Source organism: Eutrema salsugineum, unplaced genomic scaffold (assembly GCF_000478725.1).
Source record: "Eutrema salsugineum unplaced genomic scaffold, Eutsalg1_0 scaffold_12, whole genome shotgun sequence".
In the NCBI taxonomy this organism is placed as follows: Eukaryota; Viridiplantae; Streptophyta; class Magnoliopsida; order Brassicales; family Brassicaceae; genus Eutrema; species Eutrema salsugineum.
In genome coordinates this window covers 6,316,674-6,336,830 of record NW_006256895.1, presented here as the reverse complement: position 1 = coordinate 6,336,830, position 20,157 = coordinate 6,316,674, and the positions used below count along the sequence as shown (strand labels likewise).

The 20,157-nt window shown below is 44.4% G+C and overlaps 1 non-coding gene across 1 annotated transcript; it reads left to right on the top strand.

Moving 5' to 3' along the window:
* The first annotated feature begins 7,980 nt into the window (after positions 1–7,980).
* LOC112089340 lies at positions 7,981–8,087 on the top strand. Its single transcript, XR_002900977.1, has one exon. It is a non-coding gene; the product is annotated as a small nucleolar RNA R71 (small nucleolar RNA).
* The last annotated feature ends 12,070 nt before the right edge of the window (positions 8,088–20,157 follow it).

Below are 20,157 nucleotides of genomic sequence, written 5' to 3'. Positions count from 1 at the left end.
ACTTACACCACTTTTGGAGGGTGTTCACTCGTGAATACAGCTTCTTGGTGTGGTATTCAGGCTCACCCCACACTTGCGGATCGAAGTGATAGCGACCTGCTCCGATCCTTCTCTCATATCGTCTCTGCTCCCCGTTATCACAATCATCCGGGCCACAAGTGTTCTCGGGTTTGCTAGGTGCTGCCTTGGTGCATTTGCGTGTTGGTGGGTCAAAAGCTGGGTTATACAACTGGTCTTTGAGAACGTAGAATGAGACGTTACACTGCTTGTCGAGCATGGTGAGGCTTCGTTTAGGCAGTAGAACCTGCGTGCCGTCTCCATGCAGTAGGGTGAAGTTGTAAACCCATTTATCCCCTGACTTGCCTCCGAAGAAACCACTTTTGCTTAGGTATAACTCATCAATGAGATTCGGCTTCTTTGGTGAATCAGGGAATATAAACCCTTGAGCCCTCAGGATCTTGGTAACTATCCAACCGTTCTGAAGTCTTCTTGCTCCTCGCTTCTTGCGGTCGCACCATACATTGTGCCGATAAGTGAGCATTTGAATGGCAAAGAATGCACCCAATGATGGTACATGCAGCGGCCCTCGGAACTCTTTCTTGTTCTTCATTTGAGTGATGAACGGCTTCAGTCCGAGTCCCAATAGTTCAAGCTCGGCCGTGTGAATAACACCAGGGTTAAAGGTCGAGAAGAATGTTGATGCTAGGACGCGGTTTGTGTATCTGATCGCAGGGTTCCTTATGCAGCTTGTCTTGCTCTTGCCTCCGAGGTAGGGTCCAAAAGATATCGTTTCCCACAATGCGGCCAACTCATTACGAGGGTACACAAACTTGTCAAGCGAGCTTCCATTCCTTTCAAACCCAAAGATTTCATCAAGCTCCTTGAAACTGACCTTGTAGTGCACGTTATCCATTTCAAACTCAATGTGGCCGAATCCTTTGCCATGTAAACGCTTTGGATCTCTCTTGGGGTAGATGATATCCTCCAAGGTTGCAAGAAACTGCTGTGTAATCCCTTCATAGGCAACATCGCTCATCTCAAAGAACTTTGCCAAGCCCATATTCTCAAAAATGAGGGTCACGTCATCAAGTATCTCGAGTTTCTTCAGCAACTCCAAGTCAGGGAATCGACCTTGAGCCACTCTGATTGAGTTAAAGTGGTCCACGTATCCCTCAGTGGTTGGGAAGTGCTCATCCTCGGGCTCGGCTTTTGGTTCTTTCTTGGACTTTTTGTCACTGTTGTCTACATAAGGGACTAAGGCTCCGGGCTCGTTGTCATCAGATCCCACGGCTGCCTTCTTCCCGTTCCTCTTTGACTCGAGAACTGGTGCCAGAGTGAGTTCAGTATTTCTTGCTCGTTTGGGGGTTGGCTCGTCATCGGGTCGCATCGAGGGTTTCTTGCTGGTCTCTCCACTACGTGGCACGGCAACGGCTTTACCCTTCAAAACTCTCTTCTGGCCCGCACTTCTGTTTGTCTCGTGGGTAGGAACGGTTCGGTCTCCGGTCATCTGCAAGGGAGATTCTCAAAGGAATCGTCAGAGCCAAGTATATCGTTAAGCACATGTATCTCAAGATTGGCAAGTACAAAACTTTTTCTCTAGCAGAACTGATATTCATAGCTTTTTCAAACATCAAGGGAAGTAAGAACAAGCCAGAACAACCGATTAGAGACAAGTTATCTAGACATTTCAGCTCAAACACACAAATCATCATTAAGACCGATTCCAAGCGCATTTTCTCAAGAATTTTAAAAACTCAAGAATAAGTGATTTTAAATGCAAAGACCGGTTTTTCGTGTGTTGTCTACCCTGGTGGAATTTACAAAATTGTTCCCAAAGGCCGATATATTCTAAAAGAATCGATTCCACATTTTACAAACATTTAAGCTCGCAAAGAATGAAGGAAAAAGATGAGTTCTTTAAGATGCAAATACCTTTGGGAATGCAAGATTTAAGCTGAACGAGATGCTTATGCAGAGTAGACAACACCCTAACGAGTCTAGAACGCTTGGAATTACGCAAAACAAACGAGAAATGAGTGAGTTGTTCAAATTACTTTGACCGCGCCAAAAATTACTTTGACCGAGTGTTCAAATTCAAAATGCTGCGCAACCCTTCAAATGGACGCGGTATGGGGATGACGTGGGCTGTACGGACCAAGCCATATTTTCTCGTGTTACTCTGAGCTGCCTCGACTTGTTCCACCCCGAGGGTACCAAGCCGAGTTGTCTGAGCCCATGCCAACGAGTAAATCCCCATAGCTTTCACGTCTTTTCTTTGGACCTCGCAAAGCCTCTTCTTCGTCCTAAGTGTTTCATGTGTTCTTGCTTTTGATCAATTCTTGAAACCGAGTGCCTCGGCACGCTCCACCATGAGGGCATCATGCCGAGGTCACTTTTTTTTAAGCAAAGAACACGTGAGGCTTGGGGGTTTAAACAGGCTGGCCTTGGTGTAAACTGGTCGCGGCCTCGGATCAAGGTTTTTGACCGTTTTAAGTGAACATCGCCCCTCGGTATACTTATACCGAGGTGTTTACACCGTGAGCCTCCCCCACACTTAGTTATTTTACCATAGTACTTCTCAGACACGACCATGATGAAATTAAGTCGAGGAATCTAGCTGAGGTTCTCAAGCTTTCAATCGGTAAAAGATGACCATGGTATGAATATACCGAGGGTCGATACTGAGGCTATGTATGCTCTTTGACTTAATTCATCAGGCCGTGTCTTTTTCAAGCTTTCTCTCACTTTCACCCTCGAGGTTTAATGTCTAACTCCTGAAACACTTAACAAACCCTTCAAAAAGCTTCAAATAAAAAGAAAAAGAAGATGAAAAACGAAATATGTACATGGATAAGCTTGGGGTGTCTCCCAAGAGCACTTTGTTTAACGTCACTAAGTTTGACTTTTCATACCTTTTCAGGCTGATTCCGGTTCAAGTAGAGGAACTGAGGTAGCTCCCTCCCTTGTTTCTGATGCCAAGTAATGCTTTACCCTCTGGCCGATTACCACAAAGCCTTGTCCATCTGTTCCTTTCAAAACCACGGCTCCATAGGGTCTTACTTCAAGAATCGTGAACGGACCGGACCACCTAGACCTCAGCTTCCTAGGGAACAGCTTGAGTCTTGAGTTAAACAACAGAACTTGGTCCCCTTCTTTGAACTCTCTCTTGTGTATCTTCTTGTCATGGAGCGCCTTGGTTCTTTCTTTGTAGATCTTAGAGCTCTCGAAAGCATCTAACCGGATCTCCTCAAGCTCATGAAGCTGTAAAACCCTCTTTTCTTGTGCGGTCTTGATGTCAAAGTTCAGAAGTTTCACTGCCCACACGGCCTTGTATTCCAACTCAACCGGTAGATGACAGCTTTTCCCATAGAGCAAGTTAAATGGTGAAGTCCCAATGGGGGTCTTGTAGGCGGTTCTGTAAGCCCACAGGGCATCGTCAAGTTTCTTGCTCCAATCCTTCCTGAATGAGTTCACGGTCCTCTCCAAAATGGCCTTTATCTGACGGTTGGAAACCTCCACTTGGCCGCTGGTTTGCGGATAATAAGGAGTGGCCACCTTGTGCTTTACTCCGTGCTTCTTCAAAAGACTCTCAAGAGTCTTGTTGATGAAATGGCTTCCCCCATCACTGATGACTACTCTTGGTACTCCAAACCGTGGGAAGATGATACTCTTGAAGAGTTTTATCACCACTTTTGAATCGTTGGTCGGAGATGCAACCGCTTCAACCCATTTACTCACATAATCCACTGCTACAAGGATATATTGATTCCCATATGAGCTTACAAAGGGACCCATGAAGTCAATGCCCCAACAGTCGAAGACCTCCACTTCAAAGATTGGGTTTTGGGGCATTTCATTCCTTTTGGATATGTTTCCGTGCCTTTGACAAGCTTCACACCTCGAGACCACTTCTTGGGCGTCTTTGAACATGGTCGGCCACCAGAAACCGCTCTGTAGAACCTTGGCAACTGTCTTGAACGTACCTAAATGACCACCATACGATGAGCCGTGGCATTCTTGTAGCACTGGATGGATCTCTTCTTCGGCCCAGCATCGCCTATAGAGATGGTCCTTGTTAAGCACGTAAAGATACGGCTCATCCCAATGATACCTCATCACATCTCTAAAGAACTTCTTCCTCTGATAAGTATCAAGATCTGGTGGCTCTAATCCGCAAGACAAGTAGTTCACAAGATCCGCGAACCATGGAAGGCTTCTTTCCTTGATCGTATTGGCTTCCTCCATCTCTAAGTAAGACCGGACTAACATGAGATGTTCCTCGGGTAAAGCATCATCAATTGGGACCTGTTCTTCAATCCTCAGCCTTGAGAGGTGATCTGCGGCTCCATTTTCAATGCCCTTCTTATCAAGTATCTCCATGTCAAATTCTTGGAGTAATAAGACCCATCTCAAAAGCCTCGGCTTAGCGTCCTTCTTAGACATCAGGTACCTCAAGGCCGCGTGATCTGTGTAAACCGTGACCTTTGATCCCACTAGATAACTCCTGAATTTGTCAAATGCAAACACAATGGCAAGCATTTCTTTTTCGGTGGTGGCATAATTTTCTTGAGCCGAGTCCAAAGTGCGGCTGGCATAGTAGATCACATGGAGCTTCTTATCTTTCTTCTGTCCCAAGACAGCTCCTACAACATAATCAGATGCATCGGTCATCACTTCAAATGGTAAAGACCAATCAGGGGCTTGTACAATCGGTGCACTGATCAAAGCCTCCTTGATTCTCTTGAATGCTTCCTCACATTCTTTATCAAAGTTGAAATCCACTTCTTTGCACAATAACCTGGTCAAAGGCCTGGCTATCTTGGAGAAATCCTTGATGAACCGTCTATAGAACCCAGCGTGGCCAAGGAAGCTTCTTATTCCTTTCACAGAATTCGGGGCTTGTAAGTTCACCATCACCATCACGGAATTCGGGCCTTATCCACCTCGATGCCTTTCTCTGATACCTTGTGTCCCAAGACAATGCCTTCTTGGACCATGAAATGACACTTTTCCCAGTTTAAGACAAGCCTATGCTCCTCACATCGCTTGAGAACCTGAGGAAGATTAGCAAGACATTCGGAGAAAGAGGAGCCGTATACGGAGAAGTCATCCATAAACACCTCAACTTTCTCTTCAATTAGATCAGAGAAAATGTGCATCATACATCTTTGAAAAGTAGCCGGTGCATTACACAAACCGAATGGCATTCTCCTATAAGCATAAGTGCCATAAGGGCAGGTGAATGTCGTTTTCTCTTGATCTCGGGGGTCTATAGGTATTTGAAAGAACCCCGAGTATCCATCGAGAAAACAAAAATAAGGGTGATTAGCTAACCGTTCAAGCATTTGATCAATGAATGGTAAAGGAAAATGATATTTTCTTGATGCAGAATTCAATTTCCTATAGTCAATGCACATGCGATGGCCGGTTATAGTTCTTTGGGCTATGAGTTCATCCTTATCGTTTTTCACCACCGTGATTCCACCTTTCTTGGGCACAACGTGTACAGGAGATACCCATCGAGAGTCAGAGATTGGATAAATTATCCCTGCCTCAAGGAGCTTTAGTATCTCCTTCTTAACCACCTCCTTGAGGTTCGGGTTAAGTCGACGTTGGTGCTCAATAGAGGACATGGCTTGGTCCTCTAGGTGGATCCTGTGGGTGCATATATCAGGAGAGATTCCTCTAATGTCAGCCAAGGAATACCCTATGGCTCTCTTGAATTTCCTTATTTCATTAAGCAATGCAGGTTCTTCATGTTCAAGCAAGCTATCGTTTATGATCACAGGAAAAGTAGAGTTCAGACCTAAGAACGCATACCTGAGCCCTGTTGGTAGAGGCTTGAGCTCAACAGGGGGTGCGTCTGCCTCATTCCAATCGGCATCAAAGTTGCATTGGCCTGGAACAGCTCCCTCGGCCTTTGCTTCGTTCTCGCGCGGTTTACCATCGGCCTCGGTATGAGTTGTCACGGCCATGATATCCCGAGGTGTCTCTTCTGTTTTCGTGGATCCCTCGCTGTCTAGGATGTTGAGGCTGCTCGTGTGGAGCTCCAAAAACCTCGCCTCAGCTCCAAGTTCCCTCGGTTGGTCCAAAAGACGCTTGTACACCTCGCTTTCTTTGTTCAAGTACCCGTGCTCGCTTTGTTCCCGCGTTAAGACCACTTGTAACGGATCCTCTGCGTTCAACTCTTCAAGGAGCTCATCAGCCAGCTCCTCCATTACTTCCACATAGAAGACCTGACCTCCAATGGTCGGTTTCTTCATCATTTCCTTCACGTTGAACTTCATAGTCTCGGAACCGATGTGTAGTTCAATCATTCCTCCTCTCACATCTATTATGGCTCCTGCGGTTGCTAAGAACGGTCGGCCCAAGATGATGGGGTCTAATGGTTCCTCGTCCATCTCAAGAACTATGAAGTCCGTGGGGATTTCTATCTCACCGATCCTCAAAGGTAGATCCTCAAGCAACCCCACCGGTAATCTAACCGATCTATCAGCTAATACAAGAGAGATCTTGGCTGGCTTGTAGCTTTTGTATCCCAATCTCTTGGCCACCGTGTAAGGCATTAAGCTCACAGAAGCTCCAAGGTCACATAAACAGTTTGAGTACTTCAGGTGACCTAAAGCACACGGCAGAGTGAAGCTGCCCGGATCGGATAGCTTCCTTGGTATAGATCTTCTTTGTATTATGGCACTGCACTCATGGCTCAGTATCACCATACCCTGGAGCTCCTTTGTCTTGTTGAGGATCGCGTCCTTTAGAAACTTCCCAAGCTGGGGTATAGCTAAGAAAGCATCTATAATGGGTAAGGTGAGTTGCGTGTTCTCCAAGTGTTTCTCAAAGACTGCCTTGGCCTTGTCTAGGATTTTCTTTTTGAAACGCCCTGGGAACGGTATCTTGGGTTGATAAGGTGGTGGTGGAACATAGGGCTTTTCAAGCTCGGTTGTCTTTTCCACCTCTTTTCCTTTGTCCTTGATCGGTTCCTTCTCTAAGACCGCTTCTTTACACGCATCGTCTGAGGCTGCCTCCCACTCTAATTGCTCATTGGCCTCAATGAGATTTGTCTTAGGCGTTGGAGTTTGTAATTCCATACCACTCCTCAATGTGATGGCGTTCACATACTCTTTAGGGTTCGGCTCCGGTTTACCTGGTAAAGCCGGGCCTCTTGATGATGTAGAAGCTTGATTCTGCTTAAGCTCTCTGATATCTTGCTGCATTGTCGCGTGCTGGCTCTCAAACCTTTCCTGGCCCTGTAACAGTTGCTGTAGTATCCCACAGACGTCGTTCCCCATTTGATTCTGACCCGTTCCCTGAATCTGTTGTTGATTACCCATCGGTTGCGGATGGAACCCTGGTGGAAACTTGTGTTGCTGCGGTTGGTTGTTGAAGTTGTTACTCTGAGCCGCTTGATTCTGCTGAGTGTAGCCGTGCTGTTGCCCACTGAACTGTTGCTTGGGCTGGAAGGTATTCTGAAAAGGAGCCTTTTGAGCATAGCTTTGTTGTTGTTGTTGAGCAGGGTATACTTGGTCTTGAGGGTTAGCGACATTCGGGTTTCTGTATGAGAGGTTTGGGTTACTGTTGTAGTTGTTAAACCGCTGATACCTCTGCTGATTCCCTATGTAATTCAGCTCCTCTTGTGTTAGACCATCTTCATTAACATTGTCAAAACTTGGCCCTTGCTCATCAAACTCGCCTACAAAGTGTATTGGCTTTTGAGTCACCATCAAAACCTTGTCAAGCTTACTCTGAAGCTCTCTTATATCCTTTTTCATGCGCTGTTCATCACTAGATCCCTCTGTACGGTTTGCTCTATCAAAGTCCTCTCCATACGTGTCATTAGACATGGCTAGATTCTCGACTAGTTCCATTGCCGCATTGATCTCTTTCCCAAGAAAATTTCCATTTGAAGCTGTCTCGAGTTGGTTTCTGATCTTGGGGAGTGCACCTCGGTATAAAGTACTCAAGAGTGATGCCTCTGAGAAGCCGTGGTGTGGGCATTGGTTAGTGTAGCTTCTAAACCGTTCCCAAGCTTCACTAAAGCTCACGTTATTGTGCTGCGTGAAACTTGAGATCTGATTCCTGAGCTTAGCCGTGCATGATGTGGAAAAGAACTTTGATAAGAACGCCAGTTTACACTGCTCCCAGGTTTCTATAGAACCCCTCGGTATATTCTTTTCCCACTGGTGTGCTTTATCACCGAGGCTGAAAGGGAACAAGCGTAGCTTGAAGCTATCTTCGGAGACGCCATTTATCTTGGTTAAGTCGCAAACCCGATCAAATTGATCTAGATGCTCGAGAGGGTCTTCTCCAGCCAGACCGTGGAACTTTGAGTTTTGCACCATATTGAGCAAGGAAGCTTTAACTTCAAAGTTGTTGTTTTGAACTGGTGGAGCTTGAATTCCAGCTCGATATTGGTGCATATTAGCTCGGTCATTCTCTCCAACACAGATTGGAGGATGTTGTCGCTGAACTTGGGGCGGTGGCGGATGAACATGATGGGCTTGTTGTTCATTTCTATTCGCTTGGTGTTGTTTTTGCTGAGCAAGCCGTTCGTTTCTTCCTGCCTGCGCCTGATTAGCCTGAGCCTGGTGCTCGGCTGCCTGAGCCTGTTGCTCCATTCTCTGTTGTTCTGCCATTCCAAGTCTGTCAAAGTGCCGTTCTCTCTCGCGAGCTCGCCTTTCTAATCTGTCGATGTTATCGTCGTATGGGAAAAGCGATCCTGTGCTCCGAGACCTGGTATTCATGCACCTGAAAACAAAACAAGAACTTGGAAAGAAGTTAGTAAAACAAAGGAAAGAAAAGCTTGAACTCAAGAACAAACAAGAGACTAATGCTCCTACAAGTTGGCAACGGCGCCAATTGATAAGTAAGAGTTTTCAAGCTCTTAGAAGGGTTATCAATCCCCTTGTCAAAGTAGTATAAGGGGTGTCAAACCAAGCTTGTAAAAGAGACACTAGCCTATGTCATTTGTTCACTTAAGTCAAGACAAGAAGGTAAAAGTTTGGTGACGATGATAATCAGGCAAATAAGCAATAAAAGTAAATAAAAAGTAGAGATTTAAACTAAGCAAGATGCAAACAACAAACAGGTGATTCAGATGATGATAATATGCAATAAAGGAAGAGACTTTAGACAAGATAATCGACTCGGGTGCTTCCAAGCTAAACTAATGGGCTAATGAATCATTTTTATCAAGCGGTTTCATTTAACTTTGAACTCAAGGCATGTTAATCTTCTCATGAAAGTATTAAACATCTAAACTGATCCTCCTTCATACCAAAATATCTTTTGAGAAGCACGAATCAATCAGCAATAAGATTCAGTTCAAATATGTCATTTAAGAGAACAAACTATCACTCTCGCGATGAATGACTCTTAAACCCTTAACCGAGTGGTTCAGACATTTCTACAAACACCTTTGATGCAAGATATGTCTCAGATCTGAACCTCAAGTGATGTGCTTGGATCCAGCTTAGAGATCTCGTCGGTTAAGGAATGAAACATGCAAGACTAGACACCTAAACCCATTAATCCACCTTGAAAGCACCCTAATCTACTTATCTATAGTCGCTTAAACGACTACTCACTGATCATAACGAGCTCACTAAGTCCTTTGCAAGACGTGTAGCTGGTCATGATTAGGAGTTTAATGCTGATAATAAAAAAAGAATAAAGAAAGAACAGGATTCAGACGTAAAAACGAGATATCGGATTAGATTAATCTGGTTTTCACAAAAGAGGCAAGTTCTTAAAGCTAAAAACAGGTAAGAGATAAGATAACTAGGTTTTTAGTCTCAAAATGTATTTATAGCAAAGGGAAAGTGTTGCGGGTCAGCCCGGAACAAACCGGGTACTGAACCGCCCTCTTGGGTTGATGGGTGAGTGCCACGGTGTGTCGGAAAGTGAAGCCGAGGTCTTCATGCCGAGGTGTGCACGTGAGTCAGGATCCGGATGAAGATCTCGTGAAGAACACGTCAAGAACATGCATGAACCCTAGTCTTTGATCCATCCTCACGTGTGTGTTCTTGAGCTACTCTGTTCTTGATTCTGGGTTCGTGACAAGGGACCTCGGGATAAAATGTTGAGGGGTCATGATGTCAAGGTTCTTGGGAGAACACAGTCCGGCATGCACGCCGAGGTCATTACACCGAGGTGTACTCTCAACACTTAGTCGTTTCCAGCTTCAGTTTTTACGTATGCATGCCTCGATCTAATAATGCCAAGGCTTTGGGACGAGGTCTGGTCCAAAATACTTCCAAGATATGAGCCTCGACTTGAGTGATGCCAAGGTAAAGATACCGAGGCTTGTGAAGACACTTAGCGCGTATCGCAACTCATTTTAGGCTTGTATCGACCATGTCACCTTCCGGAAGCGATAACTTTCAGCACACGACTCCAATTGCTCTGGGACCAGTTCCACAGTAAAGATGACTCAATAAGCTCGAACTTTAGTGAAGAAACCATCGGAGCTTGGGGAGCGGAAGGCTTCCTGGATTTCACATCTTTGCGCCGCATTGAAATTACCGGAAAATAGACTTTTAGACCGATGTGAACTCCGGAGACCCTATCTTCCAAAACTTTGCTCCGAATTGAGCGATTCCAAATGCTCTGAGAAGATCTTCCATGGATCTCGAACTTTGATGAAGACCGGGTAAGCTGGTTCGGACAGGAAAGGCTCCGTCCGCCATGATCTTTGAAGTTCGCCGTCCAGTTCTCGGGTACGCGCAAGGCTGGTGAACGCTCCGGAAGCCATATCTTTCTCTCCACTTGTCCGAATTGGATTATTCCAACTGTTCTGGAATCTTTGCTTGATTATCTCCAACTTTGGTGAAGACCCCGCCAGCTGATTCGGACCGGAAGGTTCCCCGGATTGCTGATTTCTGAATTGCGCGGGCAAGGGCAACTTTTGGTCGTAAAAACCTTCCCGCGGTAAGGAAAATGGCCGAGGGCTGTGTACTGCGGTAAGCTTTTTGGTCGTAAAAATCCTTGCCTCGGTTAAAAACTTGTCCCGTGGTATTTTTGCACTCGATACTCGATTCTGGCCGATCGGTAAGGTTTTTGGCCGGTAATGAGCATCTGGTAAACATTTTGGTCGAGGTTTCCGACCAGCCGGTACGAGATTTGGCCGAGAAATTCCTCCAAGCGGTTTTCACCATTTTTGACCCTTTTCTTCACCGTTTTCTTTCCTGTTCCTCTTCTTAGGCTCCAATTGGTCTCCAAGGCTCCTAATAAGGACTTCAAAACGTGCAAAACTCTTTGGGACCTAATGCAAGCCCTAAGTCCTATTTTGACGCCTAAAGACTCAATTTACATGAGAAAACACATGATGAAGACTCTATAATGCAATCTAAATGATGTAAAATATAGACATATCAATGATGCCATGACCCTTGTGGAGAATGTAGCTCAGAGTGATGAGCTTTATGGATCAGACTTTGACAGGAATTCAAGAGGTGCTGTGTGTGCTGAAGAGGAAAGGACAATAAAAGACATCTGGTCTCTCAGTGAGAAGCTAGATAAACTTCTCCTAGCTTCTCATAAGTCATTCAATTATGTTAGAGATGTGAATCATGTGTTTCAAGACACATTTCAAGGGGAAGACATCACAGCTGAGGTAAACTTTGTAGGTGGCCAACAAGGTTACCAAAAAGGCTTTACCTACTACAAGAATCACTCCACCCAGAACTTTCACTCTCACATCAATAACCAACATGGTTTTGTCCCTTCCCAACAGCTAAGCCTCCAACAGAACTCAGGGAATAAGAATCAAGAAGTACATAACCTGCTCCAGCAACTTCTCCAAGGTCAAGCAAGTGATGCCATGGACTTCAACAAGAAAATGGCAGAGATTACCAACAAGGTGGATCGCACTTATTGTGATCTTCTAACTCAACTTTCAACCTTGGCTTCCAAAGTCAAGACTCTAGAGAACAACAAGGGCCACTGCAGTTCTCAAGCTCAAAGATCTTTACCAGGGACATCCGTTGCACATCAAACAGAATACTGCAATGCAATCCTCTCAAATGATGAGAATCATGCTGCTGTCCAAGAAATTGAGGATCTTCTCCATGGCAATGTCTCAAGTGAAAAATGCCTGACAAAAGATGATGAGGACGCCATCATAGATGAGTTTAAGTTCCTGTTCTGTGATCTCAATGAGGACATTGAGAAAGAAGGGTGGGAGGCAACTTGTTTTGATATGAAAAAGAATGATTCTGAGATTGCTGAAAGAAAGGATCAGAGAATGGTTCAAGGAAGGACATCTGATGGAGTCTCTAATACTGTTTCAACAAGGGTGAAACCCAAATATATTCCCAAGCTAGGTAATCCAGGAAAGTTCTCCATCTCATGCTCTCTTGGAAGTTTAAAAGTGGACAATGCTTTGTGTGATTCTGGATCAAGCATAAGTGTCTTTAGACATGGTGGAGAGACTAGGGATCAAGAGTCTTAAGCATCACCCCATGTCAATTACCTTTGGAGATTCATCCTCAAAGAAAGACATATGGAATCCTTGAAGACTACCCATTGAAGATTGGTGAATGCACAGTTCCAACATATTTTGTAGTCATGAAGATAAAAAAGACCAAAGAGCTACCTCTTTTGCTTGGAACTCCATTTCTGAACACCACAGGAGCAAGGATGGACTTTGATACTCAATGAGTGGTGCTTACTAAGGTAGATGATGAAGTATCTTATCCCCTTAAACCTTCTATTGCTGGGTTTTGTGGGGTTATATCTGATGATTCTGATGAGTTGAAACGCTATGGGATGATGTATGAGAGGAGTATGGGAACTATAGAAGAAGCTCAACCCCTTGCATCTGTTGAGAAGAAGAAAGAATCCCTCATAAGACCTGATCTTGAGTTTGAAGGGGATTTCTTTAGTGATGATGAAGCTTGCTTGGAATCTCTATCTCCTACACCAAGTGAGAAGGATATCAGCAGCAACAAAGGCAATGGTTCAGGGTATCAAGACAAGAACCCAACAAGCACCAAATCATTCACTCTTGGGTCTTCTTCTGAAGTCCTAACTCTCACCCTTTGGAAGTTTGATGGTAGAGCTGTGGAATACAAGGTTAAAGGCAATGGAAGATCAAGACCATTTGCCAAAGTCAGAGCTATCCTCACACCAGAGTTCAAGGATAAGGGATCTGATGGTGTCCAAGAGCTGATGAACAAGGACCTCATGCTTGAATTCATGGACAAGACAAAGAGCATCAAAGCTCCTCCTCTCCCTCATTAAGAAAAGGTTTTGCAAAGTCAAACTTAGTGACTTAAAACAAAGTGCTCTTGGGAGACACCCCAAGCTTATCCTTGTACATACTTCTTCTTAATCTTTTCTTTTCTTTCTTTTTATGTTTTAGGATGTATTGATGGGTTTTGTGAAGTGTTTTCAGGTTTAAGGTGACTTAGGGATGCTGTGGTCCAAGGACAAAGTGAAAAAGAGTCTGAGAACAAGCTGAGGAAAGACTTAAGGCATGAAAACTGGTGAGGCGCCTGGTGTGCTACATGGGTGTGCCAGTTGGACAAGGCCAGGTCCCATCTAGCACACATGTTCGCAAATCACACCTACATGGGTGTGCGAGTCAGTTCTCCCCTGATCCAAGTAGCACACATGCTTGCAAATCAGACCTACATGGGTGTGCGTGTTGGTGTCTTCTAAGGCCATGTCTGCAAGTGCACCGGAAACGCAGTAGTACTTAGGGATTGAATCCACAGAGATCTGTGTGTTGAGGACTTCTAACTGATGCTTAAAACAATTGTAAACCTAATCTAATAAAAAGGAGTTTTGGTTTGTCACTAAATCTAATTATGTAGAGAATTTAAAAAGAGCTTTAAGTAAAAATTGGTTTAAAAATAGTAAGGAAAAAGCGCTGGTTCAAGGTTCATCTTTAGGGTTCATGTTCTAAAACACAAGGAATTAAGGCAAGGATTTTCTATGACTCTGAAAGTAGGATAGACACATGTAAGATTAGCCAACTCTCACCCTAATCATCTAATCACTTGTTTATGGAAATTAACTCTCGCTCTCATGCCAGAACAAGATCATGCTTTGTAGATCGGAATCCATCTCTGCTTTCGTATCCTCCGTAGGTAGCTTTTGTCTCCTACGAGGGGACATCCATAAGATCCGGTTCAAGTAACCCAGATACAACACTCTCGTGGCTCGGATTAAACCTAGGATCGGATTCTGGGTGATCAATCCAGAATTACTGCTTTGAGAATTGGATGAATGGGAGAATCATGTTAAAAATCAAAATCGTTTTTCCTAAAAACCTAGATGTCATTCGAACATGGGATCCCTTTGGATTACCCTTTCACCCAACTAGGTGACTACTCAGACATGGCTGAGGTAGACATCATCATCGGTTTAGAACTAAGAAGAAGAAAAGTAAAAGAAACAAAGTTGCAGAAAAAATTCTCTTATTGAAGACAGTATGGCGATGAAAAGCTTCTACAAAGGCATAAAAATAAAACCTAAAACTATGAATGAGTTCTCTCTCAAAGAGAAGAAAGTGGCTCTTTTACAAAAGTCCTAAAAATGAGTATTTATAGTGTTTCTCCAAGTCTTGGGCGTCTAGGGCTTGTAAAATAGGTGCAGGAAGTTGATATGTCTATATTTTACATCATTTAGAGTGCATTTTAGAGTCCTCATCATGTGTTTTCCCATGTAAATTGAGTCTTTAGGCATGAAAATAGGATTTAGGGCTTGCATTAGGTCCCAAAGAGTTTTGCATGTTTTGAAGTCCTTATCAGGTGCTTTGGGAGTCATTTGGAGCCTAAGAAGAGGAGCAGAGAAGAAGACGGAGAACTCAAGGCATGTTAATCTTCTCATGAAAGTATTAAGCATCTAAACTGATTCTCCTTCATACCAAAAATGTCTTTTGAGAAGCATCGAATCAATCAGCAATAAGAATCAGTTCAAAAATGTCATTTAAGAGAACAAACTATCACCCCCGCGATGAAAGACTCTTAAACCCTTAACCGAGTGGTTCAGACATTTCTACAAACACTTTTGATGCGAGATATGTCTCAGATCTGAACCTCAAGTGATGTGCTTGGATCCAGCCTAGAGATCTCGTCGGTTAAGGAATGAAACATGCAAGACTAGACACCTAAACCCACTAATCTACCTTGAAAGCACCCTAATCTACTCATCTAAAGCCGCTTAAACGACTACTCACTAATCATAACGAGCTCATTAAGTCTTTTGCAAGACGTGTAGCTAGTCATGATGAGGAGTTTAATGATAGATGACAAAAGAAAATAAAGAAAGAACAAGATTTCTGATGCAAAAACGAGATATCGGATTAGACTGATCAAGTTTCACAAAAGAGGTAAGTTCTTAAAGCCAAAAACAGATAAGAGATAAGATGATTAGGTTTTAGTCTCAAAATGTATATATAGCAAAGGTAAAGTGTTGCGGGTCAGCCCGGAACAAACCGGGTACTGAACCGCGTTCTTGGGTTGATGGGTGAGTGCCACGGTGTGTCGGAGAGTGAAGCCGAGGTCTTCATGTCGAGGAGTGCACGTGAGTCCAGATCCAAATGAAGATCTCGTGAAGAACACGTCAAGAACATGCATGAACCCTAGTCTTCGATCCATCTTCATGTGTGTGTTCTTGGGCAGCTTTGTTCTTGATTCTGGGTTCGTGACAATGGACCTCGGCATGAAATGCCGAGGCGCTTGGTAGTCGAGGGGTTTGAGCGAACAGGGGCCGGCATGCACGCCGAGGTCATTGTGCCGAGGTGCACGTTCAACACTTAGTCGTTTCCAGCTTCATTTTTTTACGTGTGCATGCCTTGATTCCAACGTGCCGAGGCGTCAGCACGAGGCCTAGTTCAGAATACTCCCAAAATATGAGCCTTGACTTGGCCGATGTCGAGGTAACGATGCCGAGCCCTGAGAAAACACTTAGCGCGTACCGCAAAATATTTGGGTTCGTATCGACCATGTCACCTCCCGGAAACAGTAACTTTCAACCCACGACTCCAAATGCTCTGAGACCAGTTCTATAGTCAAGATGACTCAATAATCTCGAACTTTGGTGAAGAAACCGTCGGAGCTTGGGAAGTGGAAGGCTTCCTGGATTTCACATCTTTGAACCGCATTGGAATCACCGGGAAATAAGCTGTTTGGACCGATGTGAACTCCGGAGAATTTATCTTTCAAACCACTCGTCCGAATTTAGCGATCCCAACCGTTCTGAAAAGGTCTTTCAAAGATCTCAAACTTTGATGAAGACCGGGCAAGCTGGTTCGGTCCGGAAAGGTTCCGTCCGCCGTGATCTTTGTACTCCACCGTTCGGTTCTCGGATGCGCGTAATGTTGGTGCATCTTCCGGAAGCTGTATCTTTCTCCCCACTGGTCCGAATTGGATGATTCCAACTGTTCTGGGATCTTTGTTTGATTATCTCCAACTTTGCTGAAGACCCCGCCAACTTGTTCGGACCGGAAGGTTCCCCGGATTTCATATCTTTGAATTGCACAGACAAGGACAGATTTTGGTCGAGAAAAGCTTCCCGCGGTAAGGAAAATGGCCGAGGGCTGTGTACCGCGGTAAGCTTTTTGGTCGTAAAAATTCCTTCGCCTCGGCCAAAAACTCAACCCGCGGTATTTACACCTGATCTTCGACCCAGGCTGACTTTGGTCGATCGGTACGGACTTTGGTCGGTGCTGAGCGATCGGTAAGCTTTTTGGTCGAGGTTTCTGTCCGTCCGCTACGCGATTTGGCCGAGAAATTCCTCCAAGCGGTTTTCACCATTTTTGACCGTTTTCTTCACCGTCTTCTTCTCTGCTCCTCTTCTTAAGCTCCAAATGACTCCCAAAGCACCTGATAAAGACCTCAAAACATGCAAAACTCTTTGGGACCTAATGCAAGCCCTAAATCCTATTTTCATGCCTAAAGACTCAATTTACATGGGAAAACACATGATGAGGACTCTAAAATGCACTCTAAATGATGTAAAATATAGACATATCAACTCCCCCACACTTGTCCTTTGCTTGTCCTCAAGCGAAGAGAACAAATGAGAGAAAGAGGTTGTAATGCAGATGGAGCTCATATTTCCTTTTTAGAAAGAAGTGATCACAAAGAGAACTCGGATTCATGCTCAAATATGCAATGCAAAGCCATACTAAGATATTTCACAATTAAAGCACAGAATCTCCACAAGTCATTATCACATTCAACTCTTTCACATTCATTAAGCTCGTAACCGGTGAATCAAATGATGCAAAGTTCAAATAGGCTGGCTTGGCTAGGGGTCATGAGACAAAAATGATCTCATCAATATTCAAGCGGGTGTAATGCAACAATGGGATCACTCAATGAACGACCAAACTTTGGCAGAATGCTAAAGGTAAAAAGCAACCGATGCATACAAGGGCAAGACTCATCACCACCCACACTCCACTCAAAGCTTTTCTCACTTGCTCACCCTCTCAAGATCCTCACTTTCTCAATCGCTTTCTTTTTCACTAGGGGACTCACTTTTGTTTTGATTTTCAAGCCTTTGGTGTTTACTTATTCAAACAGCTCTTTTCTTTTACAGCGATTAGCCTCTTTTCTTTTTTTTTTAGAACACTTGAGCCTTTTTGGCTTCTTTTCATTTCGGAGACTATACTTTTCTTTTTAGAACAACAGAGCTCTTCTTTTCAAATTCAAGACTCGATTCTTTTTCTTTCATTCCCCTAGCTATTTCCACTCTCTCTTTTTCTCTCAGCTCACCTTTTTCCACTCACCAATAGATCTTTTCCCCCACACTTATTTCTCGCCAATACTCTTAGTTCCTTGATGTTGAAACATAACACTCAATGAGACATGCCCTTGTCGCTCTAAACCTAACACTTTCTGCTAAGTTCAGTCCAAGGTGGCCTTACAATTCACGCACAAACATTGGCTAGAAAGAAAGTTGGGTTCAAGGTGAGGGAACTGATCCATGATGCGGATTCAGCTACTTAAGCTAAGGAAAGAGGGTGGTAAAAACAATGATTCTAGCTCAAGTATGTATATCGGTATCCACAAGCCAATTCAAGCAATGCATCAAAAGATATTTATAATTCAAGTTCAGGGTTATCACTTAGTTAGAGTTGAGTGTAATTTAGACTTGCTTCTCAGATTCAAATCGTTTCAAGCTTTACAAGCACAGAATGAGTTTCACAAGCATATTTAGTTCAAGTTCTCGAGTGATTTACTCTCTAGGAAAAAATCTATCATTGCTCCTTGCACTGATGCAATCCTACATGATGCAACCTAGACTCGATCTTAAAATGCGAGATGCAACTAGAATGATGCGGTTTTACCATATGTACAAAGCTAGATGAGACTCAAGAATGCAAAAGTCAAATAAGAACAAAGAAAACAAGATCAGAAAACACAAAGCTCCTCCCCCACACTTAAACAACACAGTCCCGTGTGTTATAGAAGCGTGTGAGAGAAGTAAAAAGACAAACTAAACGAATGCAGAATGATATACACAAGATGCATATGTACAGGGTTTGAAGTTGATACCTTAGTCGGAGAGGTCTGATCCCAAGTAGTACGAGGGATTTGATGTTGAGCAGGAGGGTGTGGATTGACGTGGTGGGCTGCTATCTGAGGGTTCAGGTAAGAATGCCGAGGCAGGGTCGATCCAATCCTCTTTGCCTGGTGGAAACTCCGGGTTCCTTGCGTTTGAGCTTTCCCCAACCTCCTCTTGTGTAACCGGTGCGGTTGAGGTTGCTGAGTTCTTGTCCGGAGAAGATGGCCGTGTGAGCCGCTTTACCTTCTTCTTCAGGTGCCTTACACAGTCCACCAAAGCATGAATGGTCTTGTCTTGCCACTTACACCACTTTTGGAGAGTGTTCACTCGCAAATACAGATTCTTGGTGTGGTATTCAGGCTCACCCCACACGTATGGATCAAAATGATATCGGCCTGCTCCCATCCCTTCTCTCAGCGTGCCGTTCTTCTTCATTCTCACCTCCGGCTGGGCCGTTCTCGTTCTGAGGCTTGTTAGGTATGGCTTTGGTGCACTTGCGCATTGGTGGGCCGAGAGATGGGTTGTACAACTGATCCTTGAGGACATAGAAGGAAACGTTACACTGCTTATCAAGCATGGTGAGGCCTCGGTTAGGCAGTAGAACTTGTGTACCGTCCCTGTGCATCAGCGTGAAGTTGTAAACCCATCTATCCCCTGACTTGTCTCCAAAGAAACCGCTTTTACTTAGGTATTGCTCATCAATGAGATTCGGCCTCGATGGTGAATCAGGGAATATGAACCCTTGAGCTCTCAAAATTGTAGTGACAATCCAACCGTTCTGAAGCCTCCTTGCTCCCTTTTTCTTCCGGTCACACCACACATTGTGTCTATAGGTGAGCATTTGGATCGCAAAGAACGCTCCTAAAGACGGTACATGCATTGGCCCTTGGAACTCCTTTTTGTTCTTCATTTGAGTGATGAGCGGCTTAAGTCCAAGTCCTAACAGTTCAAGCTCTGCCGTGTGAATGACACCAGGGTTGTATGTAGAGAAGAACGTAGAGGCCAGGACCCGGTTGGTGTATCTGATCGCAGGGTTCCTGATGCAGCTTGTCTTGCTCTTGCCTCCCAAGTAAGGCCCAAAAGATATCGTTTCCCGCGGCCAACTCATCATGAGGGTACACAAACTTGTCAAGCGAGCTTCCATTCCTTTCAAATCCAAATATCTCATCAAGCTCCTTGAAACTGACCTTGTAGTGCACGCCTTCTATGTCAAACTCAATGTGTCCGAACCCTTTGCCATGTAGACGCTTGGGATCTCTCTTGGGGTAGATGACAACCTCCAAAGTGGCAAGAAACTGTTGTGTGATCCCCTCGTAAGCAACATCGCTCATCATGAAGAATTCGGCCAAGCCCATGTTTTGAAAGATGAGTGTAACATCATCGAGTATCTCAAGCTTCTTAACAGCTCCATATCAGAGAACCGACCTTGAGCTACTCTTATAGAGTTAAAGTGGTCCAAGTACTCCTCAGTAGTCGGGAAATGTTCCTCTTCGGGCTCGGGCTTTGGTTCCTTCTTGGCCTTCTTGCCACAATCGGGTTCATGAGGGACTATGGCTCTCAGCTCGTCTCCATCGTTCTCAGTGGCTGCCTTCTCCCTATTCCGTTTTGGTTCAAGGGTTGGAACCAGAGTGAGCT